This window comes from Agelaius tricolor, unplaced genomic scaffold (assembly GCF_023055355.1).
Source record: "Agelaius tricolor isolate 1412-34295 unplaced genomic scaffold, bAgeTri1.0.p SCAF_2, whole genome shotgun sequence".
Classification (NCBI taxonomy): domain Eukaryota; kingdom Metazoa; phylum Chordata; class Aves; order Passeriformes; family Icteridae; genus Agelaius; species Agelaius tricolor.
In genome coordinates this window covers 10,419,304-10,442,661 of record NW_027269262.1, presented here as the reverse complement: position 1 = coordinate 10,442,661, position 23,358 = coordinate 10,419,304, and the positions used below count along the sequence as shown (strand labels likewise).

General features: G+C 44.4%; 1 long non-coding RNA gene across 1 annotated transcript; it reads left to right on the top strand.

The window, feature by feature from the left end:
• The first annotated feature begins 2,350 nt into the window (after positions 1 to 2,350).
• On the top strand, positions 2,351 to 7,164 carry LOC139600493 (uncharacterized). The gene is made up of 3 exons (XR_011682573.1): positions 2,351 to 2,632; positions 4,893 to 5,023; positions 6,514 to 7,164. It is a non-coding gene; the product is annotated as an uncharacterized lncRNA (long non-coding RNA).
• Positions 7,165 to 23,358: the final 16,194 nt, after the last annotated feature.

Sequence of the window (23,358 nt, the reverse complement as noted above, 5' to 3'; positions counted from 1 at the left end):
GCATGACTGAGAAGAGTCTGGTTCTGTCTTCCCAGTTGTCTGCCATGCATAAATAACAATCAGGTGTTTATACACATGGAGAAGATCCCTCTGAGCTTTTGCTTCTCCAGGTTGAGTAGTTCCATTTCACTCAGCCTGTCCTCATACATCAGATGCTCCCATCCCTTAAACATCTTTGTGGCCCATCCCTGGACTGGCTCCGGTAAGCACACATCTCTTTTTACTGGGAAAGTCAGGTGAAGATGGAGTACTCCAGATATGACTCACCAGGTCTGGGCAGAGGTGAAAGATCATCTCCCTCAACCAGCTGCCACTGCTTTTCTGAATGCAGACCACAAGGCTTGTGTAAGTTTCCCTCACACAAAATCACATTACTGCCCCAAGGTGAAACTGGTATCCACCAGAACTCCCAGGTCCTTTCCTGCAAAGCTGTTTTCCAGCCAGAAATCCCCCAGCCTCTACTGGGGTATGGGGTTATTACTTGCCAGTGGCAGAATTAATACTCTTCCTTTTGCTGAATTCCATGAGATTCCCACCAGCCCATTTCTCAAGACTGTCACAGTCCCTCTGGATGCCTGTACAACCCTCTGGTGCATCAGCTGCTTTTTAAGTCTTTTGTCACCTGCAGGCTGGCTGAGGGCACTCTCTGTCCTGGCATGGAGGTGATTAATGAAGATGTTAGCGAGTACAGACCCTGGCACCACCCCTGGGGCTCACCCCTGCTGGCTGGTCCCCAGTTGCTCTCTGTGCCACCCACTGCAATCCTTCCAGCCTGGCAGTTCAGCCAGTATTCAGTTCATCTCATTGTCCACTTCTCTAGCCTATATTTTGCCAGTTGTTCTGCATATAATCTGTCAGCTCTGCAGTGGATTGGAAAAGAAATGAAATTGCAGCAAGAGACATTGATATCAGACAAAATAAAAGTGTTTTTCCAAAGTTTTACCATGCACTGGAATAGGTTTTGTGAGGAGATTGTAGCTGGAATAGATGGTCCATTAAGGTCATATCCAGAATTTTTTTCTTTCACCCTGAGCAACATTTTCAGAAATATCAACTGTGTGTATTTCTTCCTCAGAATGAGCTAAAGTGGAGCTTGATTAGCAGAATGCTCCCAGGAACTCCTCAGGAAATGGGAGAGGGGTAAAGAAGTGGAAGGACAGTGTGGGTTCAGTGCAGATATACAGCCTGAGATGGGAATTACCTCAGTCCACATTGACATCACTTGGGTGTCTGCAGCTTGGGCTTAGACCCCTTGCTCTACACAATTTTTTTTGTTGTTGTTCAGACATGAAATATTCCCATATGCTTTGAGCAGCTTGATTAGCTACTAGAGCATTTCAGCATCATGGTTGTTTATTTTCTACATTACATGAGTTTAAAAGAGATGAACACAGAAATAGCCATTGTGCTTATCCCCCTGTGAAGGGGAGAGAGGCAGGGGCTTGGAAGCAATATCCCTTTCTTTTTTCCCTCACATGGACATGGGAGTGCCCGTGCCTCTGGTTCAGGTGGAGAAGTGATTGTCAGCAGCGAGAGAAGCTGGAATGTTCAGACTGCCCTGCAGTGAAGGGAGGAACTGCTGGTGCCTATAAATGGAAAACCTGTCTCTCTGGGAGTGCTGCTGCAGCTGATGAGGTGGATATAAACAAAGATGGAGCACAGGGTATGTGATGAAGGCAAACATATCTTTACTCCAGTGCAAGTCCAGTAGATTTCCATCTCCACCTCCACACTCATCATTTACCTCCTCCCCACTCTGCAAGGCAGGAGTCCTTTCTTCAGATTTAATGTGTCTCCTAGATAATATGGAGTGGTTTCTGCACCAGCCCACTGGGAGATGGATCCACACAGCCATCTCTGCTCAGTTTGCAATGGTTTTCCTTGATGTGCAGGTTCCACACACCCCCTACAGCCTCACCACCCTCTTATTCCTTTAAACCTTTGTCTGGATCCAGGATTATGATAAGCAAAGAAAGTGCAGATCTGCCTTCCCCCTCTGATTCCTGTCTGAGGTAAATGGGCATCTGGGCAGCCTCTCAGGCCAATAGGTTGTGAAAAGAGAAGTAGGAGACACTGCCCAGTTAAAAACTGTAGTAAAAGACATTGTCCACTTTGCTTTGCAACTTCTTTTTGGAAGGGAAAGCACAGACTTAGATGTGCTGATTTGATACTGGTGGTGGTCCGCAGATCTCACAGGATAAGGTTTTCTTGGCTCTGATTCATTGTTGGTACAAGTTGGGACTTCTATGTTCAGAGCTTTGGTTCTGCGTGTGAGAGAAAGGGATGACAGACTTCATCAAGGGAGTCTGAATCAGAAGTGATTCATAGCTTGTGAAGTAGTCAGATACTTCATGTGAGTGCCATAAAATTACTTGAAAAGAAACAAATGTGAAATATGAGACTGGATGAAAGGGAAAGGACAACATAGTGATCACCCACTTTTAAAGGTCAGAAGAGACCATTATGGCAGATCAGTAAGACTTTGCCCATAGCACAGACCTCAGGACTTCACTGAACTAAATTCCTACTTCAGTGTAAGAGCTGTTATTGAACTAGAGTGCATATTTTGAGAGAAACTGACCAACTTGATCTTAGATGGAGAAGGGAATAGGAGAATCCACCACTGCCCTTGGTAAGTTGTTCCTTCTCTATTAAATATACATTACTTGTTCTTATTTATTTGTAACAGTCTGACTTATTTCAGGCTGGTGTGCTGGCTAGAGGGGCACTCTGTTTTCCTAACTCTGTTGCCTGGGCATGGGACTGAGCATGGCTAAAGGCACTGCTCTGATTTTTCACTTCTGAAGCTGACTCATTCTCTTGAGCCCTAAAGCCATGGGTTAGCCAGAAGACCTATAAGCACTCTCTGACTCCTGAGCCTGGGTGAGTGCCTGGGCTGTGACCTGTTTTTGCATGGAGGTGCACACTGCCTGCCCCTGCCAGCCCTCTTTGTGCTCTGCTTCTGCACCAGAAAAGCCCAGGTGAGCTGACTGGCCAGAAAGCCTCTCCATCTGTCTTCCCAGGGAAGATGGGAAGGAACAAGGACCCTGTGATGTACTGCAGGATGTGTACCTGGGGCAACTGGGTGGATGCACAGAATATTCCACCCTAACAAGTGCTCACCTACCTGTGAACATTTTTTCAGGCTCACCACTGAACCCTGTCTAGAATTTCAGCCTTCCCCCATGAGCCCCATCTTCAAGTGCATTGTCCCAAGGCTGGCCATGCTGGTGCTGAGCACAGCAGGAATGAAACTTTCTGAGGTGAAATGACAAGCAAAGGTTCTGCAGTTTTCCCTCCAGATTTGATTTTTATTTCATTTGAATGGTTCTATTCCTAATTGCTTGCCTATAGCGAAAACTTAATGTGTTGATTTTCCAAGGGCTACAGAGCAGCACTTGGAGAACAATCAGTCAGATGTTTTGTCACATCCCAGGCAGCCTTAACAGCATTTTCCTGAAATGAAATGTAACATCTCTACACTGCAGGCAATATTTTTGCTGATAACGCTTCTGTGTATCTTGCTAAATAAAAATAGATCCCTCCTTTTTTTTTTTTTTTTTTGTTTAGACATCAGTTAAAAGCAAACCCAAAGCCCCACTTGCATTAAGATGACACAGTACCAAACTGGAAGACAAAGTGATCCTCCACATTTGACTGAGGTCACATCAGGTCCCTGACTTGATCCTGAGCCATCTGCTAATTGCTGTGGTTTTGCAATCAAGTATTGCAAAGATAATTTTGCTGTGAACAAGCAGTTGGAACATGGATTCATCCCTGGAAATCACATAGCATCTCTGCTAATGGGTACTGCAGATTGCTTAGCTGCTGCAGCCTGCTTTGCCACTGGACAAACTAGGATAGAGCCCTGTCTTTCTAAGACTTCTGACACCCTGGGGTGTTGAGCAGCTTTGCAGGATGCTGCAAGCTAAGGAAAAGCCTGAGGCCATCTGTCCTTAATAGTAGACTCAAGGACTGCAGGGATCCAACTGGGTCAAGTGCCCCAAAGCACCTGGGATCCCATATCAGGGTACACCAGCAATTTGCCTGCCAGCATGTGGGAACTGCCATGCCAGGCAGTTGTGGGGCACATGGTACAGAGGATACAGGGCAGGCCATGCCCTGGGGGGCTCTGTTGGCTTCTCTGTCTTGCAGCTGCCAAAGCCCAAAATGCAGCATTGCTCTGCACCCTATGCCATTGCCAAGCACACTAAGAAAAGGCAGAAAAATTGAAAGCAGAGTGCATTCAGACCAATGTGGGATGCTTGCATTACTGTCATCCTCTGTGTGCCCCTTTGAATGCAGCAGTAGCAACAGCACAAAACATTCCTGGACCTGCTGTACCAGCCTCCTTAGGGGCCTTTGTCCTAGACGTTGGTCTGTCACGGGTATTAGAAACATCAGACTAAAAAAAACGTGATGGAAGGACAGGCACTGATGTGTCATCATCTTCTGCTGTCATAACCAGTGCTTTTATGATCTCCATTACTCTGATGTCCCATTTCACTCAGTCTTCTAAGGTACTTGTCCTCACAACACCCCAGTGAGGGACAGGAAATGCTGCAGATGGGCACAGACCATGTCTGTGCTAACAATAGTAACAAACATTCCTGGAGCTGTCTGGTGTCCCCCAGAGCAGAAGCTGTGGGCTGTGGTGGCTTACGGGGTCACTGTTGAATGAGACCACAATTTAGTGGGCACAGGCTGTGGCATGAACAGTGGGGGGGGGCCACCCACCTCTTGCACATCCCTCTGTCCCCTCTGCCCTCTCCCAGGCATGCTCAGGCTCTGAATCTGGGGTCTGCAGGCTTCACCTCCAAGGCTGGGGGTGCTGCTTCTGCTTTTGCAGCCTGTAAAAGATGATGTCTTTGATGCTTTTGCTGTTTCCCCAGGCTCAAGGGGAAGGGGACAGCTGCCTCCTTTGGGCTGGAGCCAGCAGAAGCACTGCTGGCCATGTCAGATTAATCCTGTCCCAGCAGAGAAGAGAGATGCCACTTCTAGAGACTAGCAGTCTCTGACCCAGGTCAGTTACAAGCAGCATGGGATCAGCAGGTAGCTTGGAGAGAGGTGAGGGGTTTAAGGCCCTTGGAAAAATTGTAGTTGTCTTCTCTAGTAAAAAAATGGCAAAAAGCATCTCCTACTAGTGAGGAGTTTTTTAACTGGATGATGCTGAATTCAGAGTGTTGTGAGGATTGGTGTGAGAGCAAAAGGGCTGCACGAGGAGGAATTCTGCTGGAGGACAGTGGAGGAGGACACACCAAAGTGACAAACTCTGTGTCACTTCCTAGGTTGCCTGGCTCATGTCACGCTCAGGCAGTTCTTAGGACTTGCTTGATTGAGCGCTGCCTGGCACGAGGTGAGAGCATAATGGGTGTAATTCAGCCGTGGAGATAAATGTGCTCCAGATCCTGGGCACATCTGCCCTCATCTTGTTTAGGTTTCTTGGGCAGAGGTATAACCAGAGAAGCTAAGTCTCATTTTCCAAGACATGTTGCTGTCCCACCCACTGATCTCAGATTCATCCAGACACTTCAGGTAACCACTCAAATATTTTTGTGGACCTTGTCTCAAATGTGTGGCCCACCATAGTTTGGGAACTCTGTGGCAGAAGGGGAGTCAGTCTGGCTGCTGAACTTGGGCTGCTCACATGGGTAAGGTGAAGTATCAGAAATAAGGTGGGAACTGTGTTCTTCATGCAGACCCCTCAGGGCAGGGATCTGTCTTTTCTTCATTTGTCTGCAAAGCACATAGCTGTGGCCTTGTGTAAATAATGCATAACATGCACAGTCATATTTTCTACACGTCCCTGCCCGCACAGATGGCTTCAATGGGAAAATGTCATCGCTGATCATTAAAAGACAACAAACTCCTCAACTACCAAAATAAATAAGTAGTATATTGTTGGCTTTTACAGTCAGTAGGATCCCACACGAGGGGATTTTCCCCCCCATGTATGCACCTTCAGCAAATTGATTTGATAAGACCCAGTTCCAGACATCACCTTATTTCAAGTTCAGTTACCTAGGAAACCGCAGTGTACTGCTGGGACGAGCTGCCCGCTCCTGCTTCTGTTGGAGCTATTACACACACCAGCTCTTCCTTCAGGAGGAGCAGAGTGCTGCCTAAGCCAGCTTCCAGCCTTTCCATGCAGATCTGGGGTGTGCATGCGTGCGAAGGGAGGCACGCAGTCACCGGTGCCCGTGGGAGGGAGACACGCACACCACCCACACCCACAACCTCCAGTCTGCCTACTGCAGGTTGTTCTTTTAGCTGTGAGGAGATATGGAGATGTGGGAGCTACCTACAGTGTGTGAGTGTGGAGATGACATGGGAACTAGCACTAGCTGTGTGTGTGAGCACACAGTCCCACGCAGAATGGCTGCTGTGCATGTGTGTGCTCACACACGTAGGTGCCGCTTCTTGTGAAACGACTCAAGCTATCAGGGCTGCTGCAAAATGGTAATTGAGTCTGAGCATCTGACATAGCATGGTCTGTTTTGGTCTTTTTTTCAGAGGACTCATTTGTTGAAAACGAGTTCACCTTCTGTGGTACAACAAAGCCTTTGCACTCTCTACTCTGCAGTTTCTGAGAAACGAGGAGCCCTTGAAGAGCAGCTCTAGCCCATTGCAGTGGTGCTTGACAAAGAGATGGTGCTAAGGAGCCTGAGAAGCACAGTTATTTTTCAAAGCACTTGATTTTCTACCAGATTGCCATAATGAGTCCACAGTGGCAGCTTGTCTCTCAGGTGTGAGATATGCAGCTGCACATGGCCTCAGGACACAGGAGGCTCAGGTGCTGGGCTGAAGGTGGAAGAAGGGTGTAAGTGAACAGCTGGAGTGGGGAATCCCATTTCCTTCCTTGCAGAACCCAGGAGCTGCACCACGGGGATGCAAACATGTGCACAGTCAACTCATCTACTCTTGTTTAGTACAAGTGAGCTGACTGGAGCTAGTTTCTTTTTAGTAGACAGCCCTGTCATGGAGAAACACCCTATTCCCCATGCTGTCGTTCAGCAATTTTCCAGGGACAGCAGATACTTTTAATGTTTTCTTTTACAGGAATGAGGAGCCCAATATGCATCTCACAAATGGGAAAATAAAATCTGCTCTGCATATCTCTCTGATTAGTTTATTCTGTGCCATAACTCATATAGCCATCTGCAGGTGTCAGCAGCCCTTTACACTATCTTTCACCAACTACAAATATTGTGGCTGCTCTGGTAGAAGAGAAAAATGTCTTGAGGCAGTGGGAATGATAAGAAGGGCTGCCATGGGGTGCCCTAGCAGATCTGTTGTCTGAGGAAAAGTCTATCCTGATGGACTTTGAGGCACTATACACATCTTGCGTTGTTTGCAAGAGATCACCATTTTCCCTTTTGCTATCCTCTCTGGGAACTCAGTGAATAACAGGGATAACAAACTCACATGAACAGGAGGTGCAATCCTTCTGTCCTTGTATTGTATTTTTGGGGTGCCCCAATGAAGGAAGGAGTGATGAATCTGACTCCATGTTCTCAGAAGGCTAATTTATTATTTTATGACACTATATTATATTAAAGAATGCTATACTATACTAAAGAATACAGAAAGGATACTTACACAATGCTAAAAAGATAATAATGAAAAACTCATGACTCCCTCCAGAGTCCCAACACAGCTTGGCACTGATTGGCCAATGAGTGACAACAACTCACAGCAGAAACCAATGAAACAAACACCTGTTGGATAAGCAATCTCCAAACACATTCCAGACAAGCAAAAACAGGAGAAGCAAATGAGATAATATTTGTTTTCCTTTTTCTCTGAGGCTTCTGAGCTTCCCTGGAGAAAAATCCTGGGCGAAGAGATTTTTCAGAGAATGTAAATGCCACACTGTCTCTCTCCCCATCTCTATAACCTGGATCTCTGGGATAAGGGGTAAGCAGAATAACTACTGTGTGGGCTAAAGCAGTGGCCTACCAACATCCACCTGCAGGGAGCTGGGCTGTTTCTGGCCTTTCCTCCAGGCCTCTACCTCACCTCCTGACCTGCCTGGCTAAAGACTCAGTTCACCACCAGAGATGTCAATGTAGCAAGCATCAAAACTCTTGAACAATGCTATATTGCTGGACAAAATATTACTTGTGATGTCTAACTGTCCAGAAGGAAGAACACAAACATTATGATTCATGCCCTGTGGAATACTTACATTTGATACATACATATGAGCACACCTTCTAATCCATTACAGTGTGTTCTCACCAACTGGCTACAAAACACGTGGTTTCAATCAAAAACTATCCTGACAGGCATTTGTCTGGTGCATGCTTGCCATGTCAGAGCTATTAGGGTTTGCAAGAAACTTATTGACCTATTTAATTTTTGTGTATCTAGACAGACAGCTAGATGGGCATTTAGGTAGATACTTGAAAGTCCAGCTCAGTGGCAGAGAAACATTTATTTTCATCAACCTGTCAGCACTGTCATTACTGACATTTATTTGGCATTACCCAGTCTCATACGGAGTCCTATAGTTCACAGAATCATTTCAGAGAGTCATAGACTGGTTTGGGTTGGAAGGGACCTTAAAGATCATCCAGTTCCACCCCCCCTGCCATGAGCAGGGACACCTTCCACTAGACCAGGTTTCTCAAAGCCCTGTCCAACCTGGCCTTGAACACTTCCAGGGATGGGGCATCTGCAGCGGCATCTGCATTTGCAGAGTGTCTCATGACTCTCTTTAATTGTTGCAAGTAATTATTATAACAAGCTTAGCCCATGTGTATAACACACACTCTCTATGTTCGTGTGTGTATACATACATGCATACAAAGACCTGTATATATATATATATGTGTATATATATATATATATATATGTGTGTGTATATGCATGTATACAACCATACACATACACTCAGAAGAACCTTTATATGTGTTTCAAACTTATAAACAACTAATGTGTGAAAGATAGACAGATATTTCCTTTCATCCACTACCTCCAGGATGCAGTAGGGCATTTTTAACAGCACTGAATGAAACCGAGGGAGTGAGCAACAGCCTATCCAGATCAAAATTTCTGCAATGCAGCTTTCACTTCCTGGGGCAATGATTCTTGCAGCTGGGGGCCTACTTTTATGAATAGGTGTTCAGAGAAGGAATTTGGCTGTAGCAATTCTATCTATGCCTGGGACTCTTTTCTGCAAACTTTTATATGTGCCAGACATTTCAACTGAGTTTTATGTGTTGTTCTGCATAACAGCATCTCCAGAAAGGTTTACTTTCCTGGCTGCTTATAAGTCACTGATCTTTGATTGTTGTGTACCTGTATCCCGGAGGATATTATGTTTATTTGTATGTATTTCTCACTTGAAATACCATAAATGATAGATAGAGAAGTTTTGGCAACAGCCAGTTTTGTGGTAATTGTCTGAGCTGTAAAAGCTTCTGGGGCCTCACAGAGATAGTGGCAGCAGATGCATCTGTGCCTGTGTTAACCTGGTTTCCCAACATCCCCAAAGCCTGACTGCCTTTTTTGACAACATTGCAAAAGCAGTGTAGAAAGGGAAAGAAACACAGAGAGAATAAAGCATTTACTTACTTAGAGAACTGACTCAAGATATGGAATGGGGCTAAAAGGACAGAAGGCTGACCCAAGAGCTGTAATGTCTAAGAACACTTTTTTCTCTCCAGATTATTATTTCATGTCCTGTGCCATCTTTGTCATCCTGCACATCTCCTCTGTCAGTAAACCTATGCAGGTAGCAGGAAAAGGCCCAAAATTGCAGCAGCTCCCTCACCCCAGATCCGTTGACTTTACTCAGAATAACCAAGACTGTAAAGGGGAGGTTTCCCCCCTTCCCCTCAGCTAGGGTCAGAGCTGGCTCCTTGAGCTGCTGGATGTCTCTGTGAACCTCCAGACAATGGTTCAGCCTCACCACAAGCAGAGTGTCAGGCTCTGTCCTTGCTCTGGAACTGATGGTGTTACCTCTGAAATTGGTCCTGCCGCCTCAAGGCTGCCTGACCCTTTCCATGCTAAACTTCTGTTTTAATTTCTTTATAACCTAGCCTAACCATAGTACTTTTTTTGGAAGATGACCATATGATCGGCTTAGGTCCAGACTTGGTTTCCTCATTTTAAGAACAATGCACATGAACTGAAGTAGGAGCAGGCCAGGGATACAGAGGGTGATTACTGGCTGTCTTCTGAATTTCTCTTGTTTGGCCTAGCAACAAAAAAAAGGCTGACAAAACGTAGAATTTTCATCTGAAAATATCCCAGAGAGGAAAAAATGTTGCTTTAAAAAGTCAGTTTAGCATGATAGCAAATGATTTTAAAATGTCTAGGAGTCAGTCTAGACTGGAAATGAGAAGCTCTTTCTGCTATCAGAGTGATGGGATCCTCGCAGAGGCTTTCACAGGATGCTGTGAATCCAAAATAACCCAATTAGCTTTGAGGTGAAGCTTGAGCAATTGATGAAAGGGACCCTACAAAGCCACTGCCTGCCAGTGCAGGACCCTGGATTCCATCATCTAGGACATCCCTTCTAGGACTGCATTTCTAAGATGGGAACTACAATTTGAATGTAATTACGTGAATACTGAAGTTGTAGGTAATGTGTTTGAGATCACTTAATTCACAAGCAAGGCTTTACTGCCTCTACCACTTTTCCTTCACAGTGCTGTGGAAATAAGTGTATCATTGCCTTATCTCTGCTCCAGCATTCAAGTCAGAATGTGTTAGAAACATCCAGGAGAAAATTAAATAAGATTCCATTTGGTGTTTTGTAATGTGTGCTGAACATTTTATTTTCTGTCAAAGAAATATTGAATAATGGTGCATTTGGACAACACTTTTTTTGAAAATACAGCATGCCATTGCATAAATGAAGCATATTTGTTAACATACAGATGCAGTTTCTAAGTTTTCCTCAACTTTTCAAACTTTTGAGTGCTTGGAAATTCAATCTTATCATTCTTTTAATTCAGAGAGGTATTTGACTGGAGTAATGCTGAGGTGGCTGCAAGAATGGTCAACTGAAACAGATTTTCATCAGTGGTGCTGTGCCATTAAGATTATAGGAAGCCTGTATAGTGGTAGATAATAAAAGCTGACAATAAAAACAAAGTTTGCATTCAAGTCAAATTACAATTGAAATGTTTTGAGCTGTGTTTTACTAAATCCAGTTGCAAGAGTAGGATCAGAAAAATAATTTCCTGTCTTGTAGGAAACATTTTCGAGAGAATGTGTTCTCTAAAAGAAGCCAGCAAATTTCAGCACTGATAACTTTCTTATTCCTAAAACCAATTATTTTCAAACATGTCATCTACATTAGCTCTCAGGGAGGATTAACTACATGACAGGCTTGAACTTTTAAAAGCAAGTGAGTTTTAAATTATGAAAAAGCAGGGGGAAAAGGTGAGACTAATTTTTACTGTACAGAAACATGTAAAGTTTTTCAGTGTATCATCATTCATAGTCTTCTTGCCGTAATTATAATGAAAATTATTCCCTTTCTCTTCTTCTTTTGACTCCCTAACAAGAAATGCTTTGTGATTGGATGATGTAGGCTAATTTTTAATGAATCATTTATCATATGAATAGCTTATTGCAAATTAAACTCCCCCATCTAGCACAGGAGTACTTTTTTGTTAATTGCCTTGCAAGCATTAAAGAATATTTCTAGCTCAAATTGCCTGGACCAGCACTACTGAATGCTACATTTGTGTTGTCTGACTGTATGGGATCAGCACCAGGAGCTGGGTGTCTTGTCTGGTATGGAATATTAATCCCAATATTTCCGGGTGGGACGTGCCTGGCCTCATCTGACCCTTGCTGCTGGACCAAAGGCAGCAGCTGTGGTGTTTCACCCCAGAGATACCTTTGGCTGGCTGGATGCTGCAGCTGGGCACTCGGAACAAATCCAGGCAAAGTAGGAACTCAGTTTACCTCTGGTGGAAAAGGTTCAGGCGATGGTGAAGAGAAAGGAGAGGATTCTATCGCAGAGTCTTAATCCAGAGTTTTATTGCAGGATAGTAGACCTCGGAAACAGCTCCCAACAGAATGCCGACCGCATGGTCTCGTCTCCTTTTAAGCCCCGGGGACAGGGGGAGGGAAGGGACAGCTGAGGGCCAACCAGGTGTGAGGAGGGGAAGGCTCAAGGGATAAAGACACTTGGACAGGCCAATGAGCCCGGACCTGAGGGGCATCTTTTGAACTTCTGCCAACCACACCACGACCCTGCTGGAATGTTAAGATTGATGGACAGCTCTCAGCAGGACGGCAAAAGGGGAAAGGAAAGGTTGGCACACCTGAGGGGTTGAGATAGGTGAAACAGGAAATGGCATCACACTGCAACAGTCTGGCTCTTTGTGACAGTCAATTCAAAGTCTGATTTCAGCAAATATTCATGGACATTATGTGAAAATATGCTTCACTGTACTCCTCCAGAAGTACATTCCTGTGTCTTTTCAGAGAATGAATCTTGTAATGCTCACACTTCCTAAACCCTCCTAGGTTAAGAGGCTTGCTGCTATTGCACTGTGGAGAGGCTTTCATGCTCAGAGCAGGCACAAATTGAACGCTTATAGAACATTAATCCCGATGTTTCTGGGTGTGTTGTGCCTGGCCTCGTCTAGCCCTCACTGCTGGACCAAAGGCTGCAGCTGTGGTGTTTCACCCCAGAGATACCTTTGGCTGGCTGGATGCTGCAGCTGGGCACTCGGAACAAATCCAGGCAAAGTAGGAACTCAGTTTACCTCTGGTGGAAAAGGTTCAGGCGATGGTGAAGAGAAAAGAGCGGATTCTATCGTAGAGTCTTAATCCAGAGTTTTATTTTAGGATGGTAGACCTCTGAAACAGCTCCCAATGGAATCCCAACTGCATGGTCCCGTCTCCTTTTAAGCCCCGGGGACAGGGGGAGGGGAAGGGACAGGTGAGGCACCAACCAGGTGTGAGGAGGGGAAGGCTCAAGGGATACAGATGCTTGGACAGGCCAATGAGCCTGGACCTGAGGGGCATCTTTTGAACTTCTGCCAACCACACCACGACCCTGCTGGAATGTTAAGATTGATGGACAGCTCTTAGCAGGAGGGCAAAAGGGGAGGGGGAAGGTTGGCACACCTGAGAGGTTGGATAGGTGAAACAGGAAATCACACTGCAACAAACACTGACACTGGATATTTGTTGGAATGTTCCTCTAGTTTTCTAACTACATGTGGGTTTGCTCCAAGTGCAAAATGCTTTAGCCCTAAAGCAAATACTTACAGGTGTGGGAAGCTGGTTGCTATTCAGGATTTGAGTTCTTCCCCAGCAAAATTTCACTGATGGGATCTGTGTTATCAGGACATCAATTTTCCCCCACAGGACACCAAAATGATAGACCTTCAAAGCTAGGATAATCAAAGGGGTCAATAAATGTCTTCACCCAAGACAGACAGGAAAACATCAGGGTTTCAGTGTGACTCAGGCTGGCAGAGTTTCTGTTCATAAGTGTTAATAACCTTTTTTAAATTTGTTTATTTTGGTCTAAACTCTGAGTTGAGACGTCAGTAAACCCCTGGGAATCCTGTGGAAAGCCAGCAGTGCCTAAACAGTGGCTTAGCTGGTGGCCAAGGACAGACAATCCACATTTCTCAGTGGTGTCACATATATATTCTCCTCTGCTTGGAGGTTTTAATGAGGAGACGTTTCCAGGATGAAAAGGAATAACGGGACTGAGAAAATTTAATCCTGAAAATGAAAGAGGAAGACTGAAAAGAGGATAATCACAAGTTTCAGCATTTAAACTCCCGTACATGGGATATGGTCTGTAGGAGACCACAGGAGTCTCTGTCGTGCCTAAGGGTTTTTCCTTTTCCCATAGAGGGGTCCAGTCTGGCCACTCTGGGCCAGATGATGTTGGACAATTACACAGGAAACACATTGGCTCCAGTGCAGCAGCTGGGGCTGCTCCCCAGGGCTCGAGGGCTCAGACACAGCATCCAATGGCAGCAACTCAGTGCCTATTACCAGGCATGAGGTGAGCAACGGGAGCTGATCCTCTGCATTAATCCACAGCAACTGTGAGATAAATTACATTGCTCTAAATGCCACTGAAGGAAATTTGGCTGACGTATGCAAACTCGTTAAGCTGCTTTAATTGCAGCACTCTGGGAGAAGGGGGTGATTTCAGCAGACTGAAATAGGATGGGGAGTCCTCACTGCATGAGACAGGAGAGAGAGCACCAAACACAGCTTCTCAGGCCAAGAGAAAAAAAGGGAAATCCTCCTCTCTCAGGTGGGAAAACAAGCTAGGCAGTCTTTTCCTTTCCATAGCACCTCTTCTCAGCCAAATCAATAAACAACAGATCGAGGCCTGAGGGACTAGAATGGCACAGGCAAAAAGGACTAGGCTGACACGCCTCATCCCCCAGCTTCACTCCTCACAGGAAAAGGCATTTTCAGGTAGATATGGCTGAAATAACTGCAGTCAAAAAAGGAGCAGGTGAGAGATGATTTTTCATTCATTAAAGACAGTCATAGAACTTTGTTGTCTCTCTTTGTTAAAGAAAATCAGAAACCTCCCACAAAGAGATTTTTCCTTTGCTGAAATCATGCTTAGCTTTTTTGTTTGGTTGGTTTTGTAAATGAGGTAGGGTACTTTGCATTGAGAATAATACCTTTTTTCATGAGAAAAGTAGAGGAAAAAATTCCTCTTCCTTGCAAAACTGATTTTTAACTGGGTTCAACCGTAGACATGGATTTGTTATTAAAAATAGTCAGAAAGATTTTAATCCTGCCAACAGTCAAGCATGCTGCCAATAAAAGTGTTTGAGCCTTATTCTTAATTTTTATCCTACCAAGAACTCTCCTAACCTTGTAGAGACAGCTCAAGTGTATGCTCACCATCCTTTTGGTGGCGAGCCCAGGTTTTCAGGGCTGTAGAAGTGAACTGACAGTTCAGAAAATAAAGCCTTTCTTCCCGGATTTCTTTTTCTTTCTTAACTGACAAGTGTACTGATGGCCAGTTTAATTTTATTTGACACAGATGGTCATTTCAGTTGGCAATCATCCACCAAAACACTTGTCACCCTTGGCTAATGACCTACCCGCATCGATAACCTTGTGACATCTTTTCCACATAGTATATGACAGGTGCCTGTGAACTTCCTGCAATGATCCCTTCGTGTTTTTAAATCCCAGCCTGCCAAATGCCTGGCTCCAAAATGTCATTTCTCCCTCACAAGGACACTCCAGCTGCTGAGGGAGCTCCCTGTGAGGCTCCCTCCATTTTGGCCCTAAGGCCTGGTAGGAAGGGACAAGGAAAATACCATGGGAGGACACATCTGCCCTTGGCTTCCCTCTGTCTCACCATGCCAGTCCACAGCATGAAGGGCTGGAACCAGGGCCTGTCATTCCCTCACCCTTTCCCTAGATCTGGAATGGATTGATGCTGCATTGCAGCACTGTAGATTGGGGAATGAGGCCTTTTATGCACCTGTGTGTTGTAAGGCATGTAGATAATAATTATTAATGACCCATAATAATTCTAGATTCTTATTTTCTCTGCATCTGTAATGATTAGAAATCCATAATTTTGTCCTCTGAGCTGCCTAGTCACTACAGAGGAGAAACTTCAGCCTTTTGCATGCACTTGAAGCCTGATCAGGAGTCCCCTGTAATCCAAGGCTGCCCAGTCAAACTCAGGGTTATGTGACAAGTGGGATGCCATCAGCTACTACAAAAGTAAGTAGTAAATAAGATTTTGTAAAGTAAAGTCTTGCATCTCCATGCAATATTTTTTAGCTCCTGTTCGAAAGACATTTTCCAGTCTGATCTTTCACTGGAATACTTCTACTCAGTTTACATTTGTTTGTGTCACAGGGCTATTTGTCCAATAAATTAAACAGTCAATAAATGCAGGGGCCATAAATCTTTTCTATCACTAATTACCTTAAAAATGAGGAGACTGCTATTCTACCTCCTTTATTTCATTTGATAGTTGTAGCAGCAGCAGCTGATCTGGCTCCTAATCCCTGCCTTCAACTCAGGAGCATTGCAGGGCCATGGGGAGGACAAATATGAAAATCAGGCATGTGCAGAGTAATTTTTCTCATGAGAAAACATATTAATATGAAACAATGAGAAGCCACGGGACTTTCTGACCTGGATGTAGCACACTTTTACCTTGGCTGAGGCTGTTCTGCCATGGTGAAGAAATGCCCTCTGGGAGATGCTGCTGTGTGACTGCTAACACTTGGCAGTCACTCCTCTATGTGAGCTGTGGGGAATCTCCATCACTGTGCAGCCATCTGACCCTTTTTTCTGTGAGGTCCCAAAGGCCTTCGCATGGTTTGTTTATTATTAACATCATTTTCCACTCTCATGACTTATTTTGAATATAAGGAAAATGGATCCTATTAAAAAATTGCCATCTAGGACACAATAACCCATATTTCATCATCTTACTATTAAATAACAAGTATTAATTTACTTTTCACCAATTAGCTAAGAACAGGCACACTAATTTTCCACATGTGACAGAGAGCTAGCTGCTGCTAGATTATAAATGTCATATGTGGATCCAGGATATTTTATGAAAAAGATTAGTGAGTTGTTTCTCACATCATAAATTTCCCGGTTGGTCTGCTAGGAAATATTTCCAGTTTGTGGTGCCCTTTCTGAACTCTTGACTCTAAGAGTGCAGCCCAGAGCAGTTGGATGCAGATGACCCAGAAGTTCTGCCAGGATTTCTGTGGTGTGTATGCCTGTGTGGGAGGCAGTGGCATTTGGAAAAGGAAGATAGCATCAAAGAGTATTTAGGGAATGAAGCTGTGGGCTCAGCTGTAAGCAAAGCCCCTGTGGTTAAAGCTGTGCCTGTTGAGATGTCCCATGTGACAGTACCAAACCCATTTCCATGCTTTGCTATGCATGCCCACCTCCTTGTCGAGCTGTTGCTGAAAAACTGTTTGTTACACAGTGCTGGGGTGTAAATGAAGGCAGTCACATCACCCTGCAAAGTCTGATCAGCCTAAAGGTCCTGTGCCCTCACCCCAGCACACAGGATCTGGCAATGGGAATGGACACCAGGACCTGGCAATGTGTGATGCTGGTGTTGTCACCCCTGCCTATCCCCAGTGTCCCACTCCCCACCATGCCCTGCTTTGCAGTGGTCACTTCCACTGACTTTCCGGAATACAAGAGTGAACAGTGGCAGAGATTTTCAGCCCCCTGTGCACACAGGGGTTTTTTTTAAAGATAATCATTACAAAAACAAAGGTCATTTAAGAACACACACAGGCACAGAAAATCCCATTTTAGACTAAAAAAGTGCAGTGGAGTTTGACCTTTGCTGTGTCTTCTGCCATGCCTTCTCTCTGGAGGTTTGTATGGTTCTCATGATCGTGCTGCTTTATTATTCCCACAGCTCTGTTTCTTCCTTCTAGGCATTAAATAAAGCAAAGCAAAGAACCACAAATTTTACTTAAAATGAGTTGACCTACCCTTGGAAAACGGCAAGTGCATTCTTAGGTAATTCACAAACAGGAAAATGAGACAAGGTCAATGATCAACTCATTTATTGTGCCTTGACCTATCTTACTGAGCCTATGGTTTGCTCCTGAGGTCTCAGGGCCACAGCCCTTGTGTGCACCAGTGTTTGGGATTTGCAGGCTGAGCACAGATCAAGGTCCTTTCCTTACAGGACCTTCCAGACTCACCTTGCACACTGGCAGACTGATTTTCAGTGGATCAATGAATGAGTTAGGACACTGAGTCTCACTCTGAGCACAAGGAGTAGAACTCTCCATTCGAATTTTCAGGCTACATCAGCAGGACAGAGATATCCAGAAGAGAAATCTGCTACAGCAAAAGGCCTTTTTGGAGTAGTGAGGAGAACCCCCCAGCCACAACAGCACAAGTGCATATGGACATTAGCTGTATAGGAGGATGGATTTTGCCATGTCGAGTCCCTACATGGGTCAGAAAATAGTCCAGATATGATTCAATTCTCAGAACCAGTCCAGCCATAAAAATGGACACTCATGGCTCAAAAAAAGCAAGAGTGGGAAATAATTCATCTTAACAACCATGAGGTTCCCTGTATCCTTTTACAAACAAAAGAAAGCACAAAGGGAATAACCCCTGTAAAATGCTGGTGAGTTTGTACTGTTCACCCAGCTCTGGAGCACTGAAGGGCAGGAAACCTTCCCCAGCCCACAGAACCCATGGGTTTTGTCCATCTGCACAAAGGGTCTCACCTCTGCAACACTGCAGCCCTCACAGGAATACCACAGGCTTCTCTGGCCTGTCTACATGGGGAAAAAATGATAAACAAACACCAGGCAATGCTGCCAGATGTCTGTAAAGGTACAAGGGTAAACAGTGTGCGTTATTTAGGGGGAAAAGGCCATGGAATCCTGGTTCTTGTAGATCTTCCCAGGGAGCCAAGTCACATGCACACACTCTCAATTAAGAGCTGCGTCTTTTCCCAGAAATGCCATTTTCCTCTGGGTGCTTATCAGTTACTGGACACACAAGAGGTTTGATCCAAGACAATTTACTTCTCATACATGAGTGAATATCTAACTGCCCATCTTCAGCCTGACTGATGAGAGCCCAGGTAACTTGGCAGGCTTCCTCCTCCTGTGTCTGAGGGATGGCTGCTATCCATGAGTGCTCCTGCCACAGATATGGATGCCACCAAAACAGATTGCCCTCTCCAGTGACAAACATTGGTGGGAGATAATCTGTATGAGAATGAAATAGTATTTTCCCCAATTTATTCTGCAAGAACAATGCAAACAGGGTATCCCATTGAAATGCTGGGTTGGTTTCCTTTGCTTTCTTACTTTCCTTTGTTCTTACTGATCAACTGAAGAAAAGAACCCCATTTCTCTTTTCCAAAATCTCCATGGTAAAATTCATTTCAGATCCCCTTCATGAAATGACTGGATAGAAGATTCTCCCTTGGGTCACTCAGCGTATTCATTACATTGCTCTCACTCCTCTAAGATAATGAATCATGTATCCCAGGACCTGTCCACACTTGCAAGTTATCAGTGATTAAGGTAAGGTGCAAATACAAAGTGCCATTGCTGTTTCTTAAGAGCAGCTCAAGGGTTGAGTTAAGCAGGAATAATGCACTGATTTCTCAAGAACAGCTTCCTCACAGGGTGTTAATCAGGAAGAGGTGACTGGAAACAACTCAGCCCTGAGATACGACATAGCTGAACCAGCCACACTTGCTCAAACCTCTCCCAGAGGGCTCTGGCTGCCCTTGCCAACAGTAGGAGAGTGTTTCAGGAAGCGCTGCTGAAGATCCTATGGATGATTTCAATCCATGCTGTGCATTATAAAGTCTGTACCACAGTTTGCCATAGGGAACCAGCATTAAACCATTAGTACTAGTTAGGTTATCTGCTTATGGTTAATAATATTGGCTGGTGTGTGCACCTGTTGAGCAGCCAAGCAAATGAAAAGGCATTTGACAAAATGTTCCAGATGCAAATAAAGCCCAGAGCTAGATGAGACTTTTCCACAGGAGCCTGTGTCAGGTCATGGTATTGCTGCTCAGCCAAGTTGTCAGACAACAAAGCTATGAAGAAACATTTAGTGGGTTGCAAATGCTCTCTTCTCATCTTTCAGTTTTGCAAATTTTATTGAGTGATGCTGTCCTTATTCTGTATTTGTCCCTTCTCCGTAGAAGCACTTGACAAGTCATCTGGGAACATCTATCATTGCATAACCTCACACTCGACAGACAAAGCTGTTCACCTCTTTTTGCCCCTTTTATGCAGCCAAGGGCTCCAGGCATTTCTCAGGCATCCTTCAGCAATGTGCTTCTGCAGAAATAAAAAGCCACAAAACTCAGAATTTGGCTTTCCTCTATGCTTTTTATTCTCCTAGCCTAACCCAAAGCACTTTAAAATACATAATTGCTATCATCTTAGGGAAAGTTGTGAGGTAATTAGGTCTCTGGTCTCTAATTTATAAGCAGAAGTGGAAAAACACCCTACCCTTCACAGGATTAAAGTACCTGTGGGTACAATTCACGCTTTCAGATCATCTCCAGCCACTTTATTCCTTTTAGGCCACTGCAGGTATGTGCAGAGATGATTATAGAGACTTCCTGGTCAATGCTCAGAGGAAAGCAGGTGCTTCCAGAAGGCACCAAATGCCAAGCTGGGTTCCAGGAACATGAAGGCTTGTGCCACCCAGACCTGTGTCAGCTGTTCGTGGGTCTGGGATTGCTCCCGTGCCCCACTCACCAGTGACTCTATTCCCACATCCTATGGAGTGAAATCCAGCACAGGAGCTGCTGCCAGGGCACAGCTGGCCAAAGGTAAGTGTGTGTGAGGGTCATTCCCATCCTGCAGCTCACAGGATCCCCGGCTGTATCTGTCACCTGGGCTCAGCCTGTCCTGGGGAGCCGAACATGCAAAAGCAGGCACAGAAATGGGGCTTCAGAGGCAGCTTGGCAGAACAGTTTTGGCATGTGGAGTGACAAGTGCAGGGGGAGTACAAACTTCTTGAGCAATAATTTGCTATTATGTGAATATATATTGTGCTACATGTGAAATTTACTTGGGGACTTGCTTTATCTAACATTGCTCCATCAGCTGATCTCAGGGGAGATTCAGGACAGGCCTCTCCACCTGCAGAGGAGCTGTGTCAGAACTGGCCTGGAGATACAAGTGCACAAACATTACCTAAGCCTGTGAACAAGAACTAGCTTCAGACAATACCAGTGCATACAACCAAGCCTGCCTTTGAGAGAGGACAGGTATAGGTGATGGGATATAGCATAAAACACTAAAAATGGCCTATATTCACACTTTTCTACACAACCATTAGTTTTTGTATTCTCTCAAAAATGACCTTCCTATCAATCCAACCCTGAGGCAGTTAACACATGGAGCTCAAAGCTGCAGCTAACCCATGTCTGTACACCAGGCTAAGAACAAAATATTTCATTATCATATTGAAATCCCTAATTCATGCTGAACTTAAACTTGAAGCAGCCACAGTTGTAATAACCCTGGGAACTTAGAGGATCTGAAACTTCTGAAAATCAAGTCCGGAAGCACTCAGGATTTCCACCAGTGCCACAAACCCAAGGAAACTTTCTGATGGTTTCATTTGTATTTGGAGTTTCACTGACCTAGCAAATAATACATGAAATATATTGTCTATTCCTCAGACAGGTTCTACATTACCAAATGCAATACTCCCAGCTGCAATCAGTGCATTCTTTTGCTCTAAACTCATTTTCCAGAGCTATATTTCTCAAAAAATATGAGACTTGAAACTCCACTTTTATGATCATAAAAGATTTGGTTTCTGCTATCCTCTTTAACAGGTGCATCCAGAGTCTAAGCCCATTTTAGGAATGCATCAGAGAAAAAAAGCTAAAATGACTTGCCAAAGCTGCTGTCTGACCTTTAAATACATATTTAAAGCTCTGTCTCAGGGCTCCACAGCCCCCAAGGATTTTCTTTCCTCAGTGCCAAATGCAGAGTTCATGCAGCCCCAGCTCCTCCAAACAAGGTGCTAAATTCACATGTTAAAACCAGGTGCTGTTTATGCAAAAAAAGTGGGACAAACATCTGCATGTCACCAGGCATCTTTCCTGTACACTGAATATAAATATCCAGGGTAAACCTTTACCTCTTGACTGTGTTTCCTCCTACACCTTTATCCTCTGAGGCAGCTTATGTAAGTAACCTGAGATAAAAAAATTTCCTTGTCATGGTGTAAAAACACTAAAGCTCGACTGCCTATAATCTGCTTCTTTTGCTGGGTGTCCACCAGCTCTTCAGGACACTAGAGACACAAGAGACACTATCCCTATTAGAGGGTTTGACATCTGAAGGTCTCGTGAATGGTTGGTGAGGGAATATGGTTGGTAAAGCTGCCGAGGAAAGGTGTGCTGCAGGAAAGCCCTGGAAGAGAAGAGCAGCCAGTTGAAGACACAATGGATCTGACTAAGAGGACTTATTTAGCAGCCCATGTGCAGATGTCCAACACAGCTTCATGTCTTGGAACTTCTTCTCTCACTCTGATCCCAAAGCAACATACACTGACCTTCCTGTGCCAGAGCAACCTCATGAGTTTGCTAGCAAGTCTTTGCCCTAGTAAGTCTTCAGAAAAGCTGGTCAGCAAAGATTTTCATTAATTCACTAGTGGTAGTGGTTGATGACCAAATAACATTGGTTATTTAACCAAAAGATCACATTCTGCAAAGAGCAAATATTTCAAAAGAACAAGTATTTCCTAACGATGTTCATTTATGACATAGAAAGCTGTGAAAAAGGCTTGGAGAGACCCACAAGAGATCATGATGTCCATGTGTGATCCATGTAATTTCTGGTGATGAACATCATCAGGAAATACTTGTAACCAACAAGGTTTTGTTCGGATATATTTGTTTTAAGGTCTGTAGGTCCTCCTTTAGATATCTCACCTTATTGTTAAGGTTGAGTTCTCCAGACACCTCAGCAAAAATTACCTTTTAATGTTGTTCTAGGCATTTTTTCCTAGAGATCACCTCTTCAGACCTCTTGGTCTTTGCTCCAAGGAAGGTGAAACATAAAAGTTTACTTAAATACCTGTACAAGCAGCAGTTTGCATAACACATATCTGCTGCCAATGGTACCTCATTGCCCACTGGGTGCCCAGCTCAGGCCCCACTGTTCTGACATGATCTGTAGAGCACACACATTTGCACCAAGTGGTGAATTTGGTCACTCACTTAAAGGGCTGGTTTCTGAAGATGAGTTAAACTCAAAAAACTGAGTAAAGTCAGTGCTTATTATCACATGGGTACTCAAGCCCAAAAGCAGCCTTGGTTGTGTCATAGGATGTAAAATCCTGCAGCACCACACACTTCTAGCGGCAGAGAGATAGCAGCTGTCTGGGAGGTAACTATTCCCTTCAGGTTAAATTAAATTTATGTTGGTTTAATTTAAGACAGTTGGGAACAGTTTTCAAGCTAAAATAATAAAAGCCATTCCTAAAGTGAAATAATGGATGGCAATAATATTGACATGTGGCAATAATAATAAAGATGTACTGCCCACTAAAGGATTTTTTTTTTTTTTAATGGAACCAAAAGAAGTTTCTATGTGGACTATAACCCAGAGGCCAATGAGTCTTAGGTATCCTTAAAAAGAGGGAACACTATCCTCAAACTCTCTGCTGGGATGCAGCAGGAATTCTGAAGCCCAGATTTTTTTTTTTTTTTTTTTTTTGCACTTTAACACAGAGGATGTTGAGGCAGGTTGACACTAAGCACGTGCTTTATTCACTGATTTTGTAGCTGGTGGCATACACCAAGTTCAAGGTTAACAGGAAAATTGTAGAAAGGATGCAGTTGGAGTCTTCAGGTGGCCATCCTCT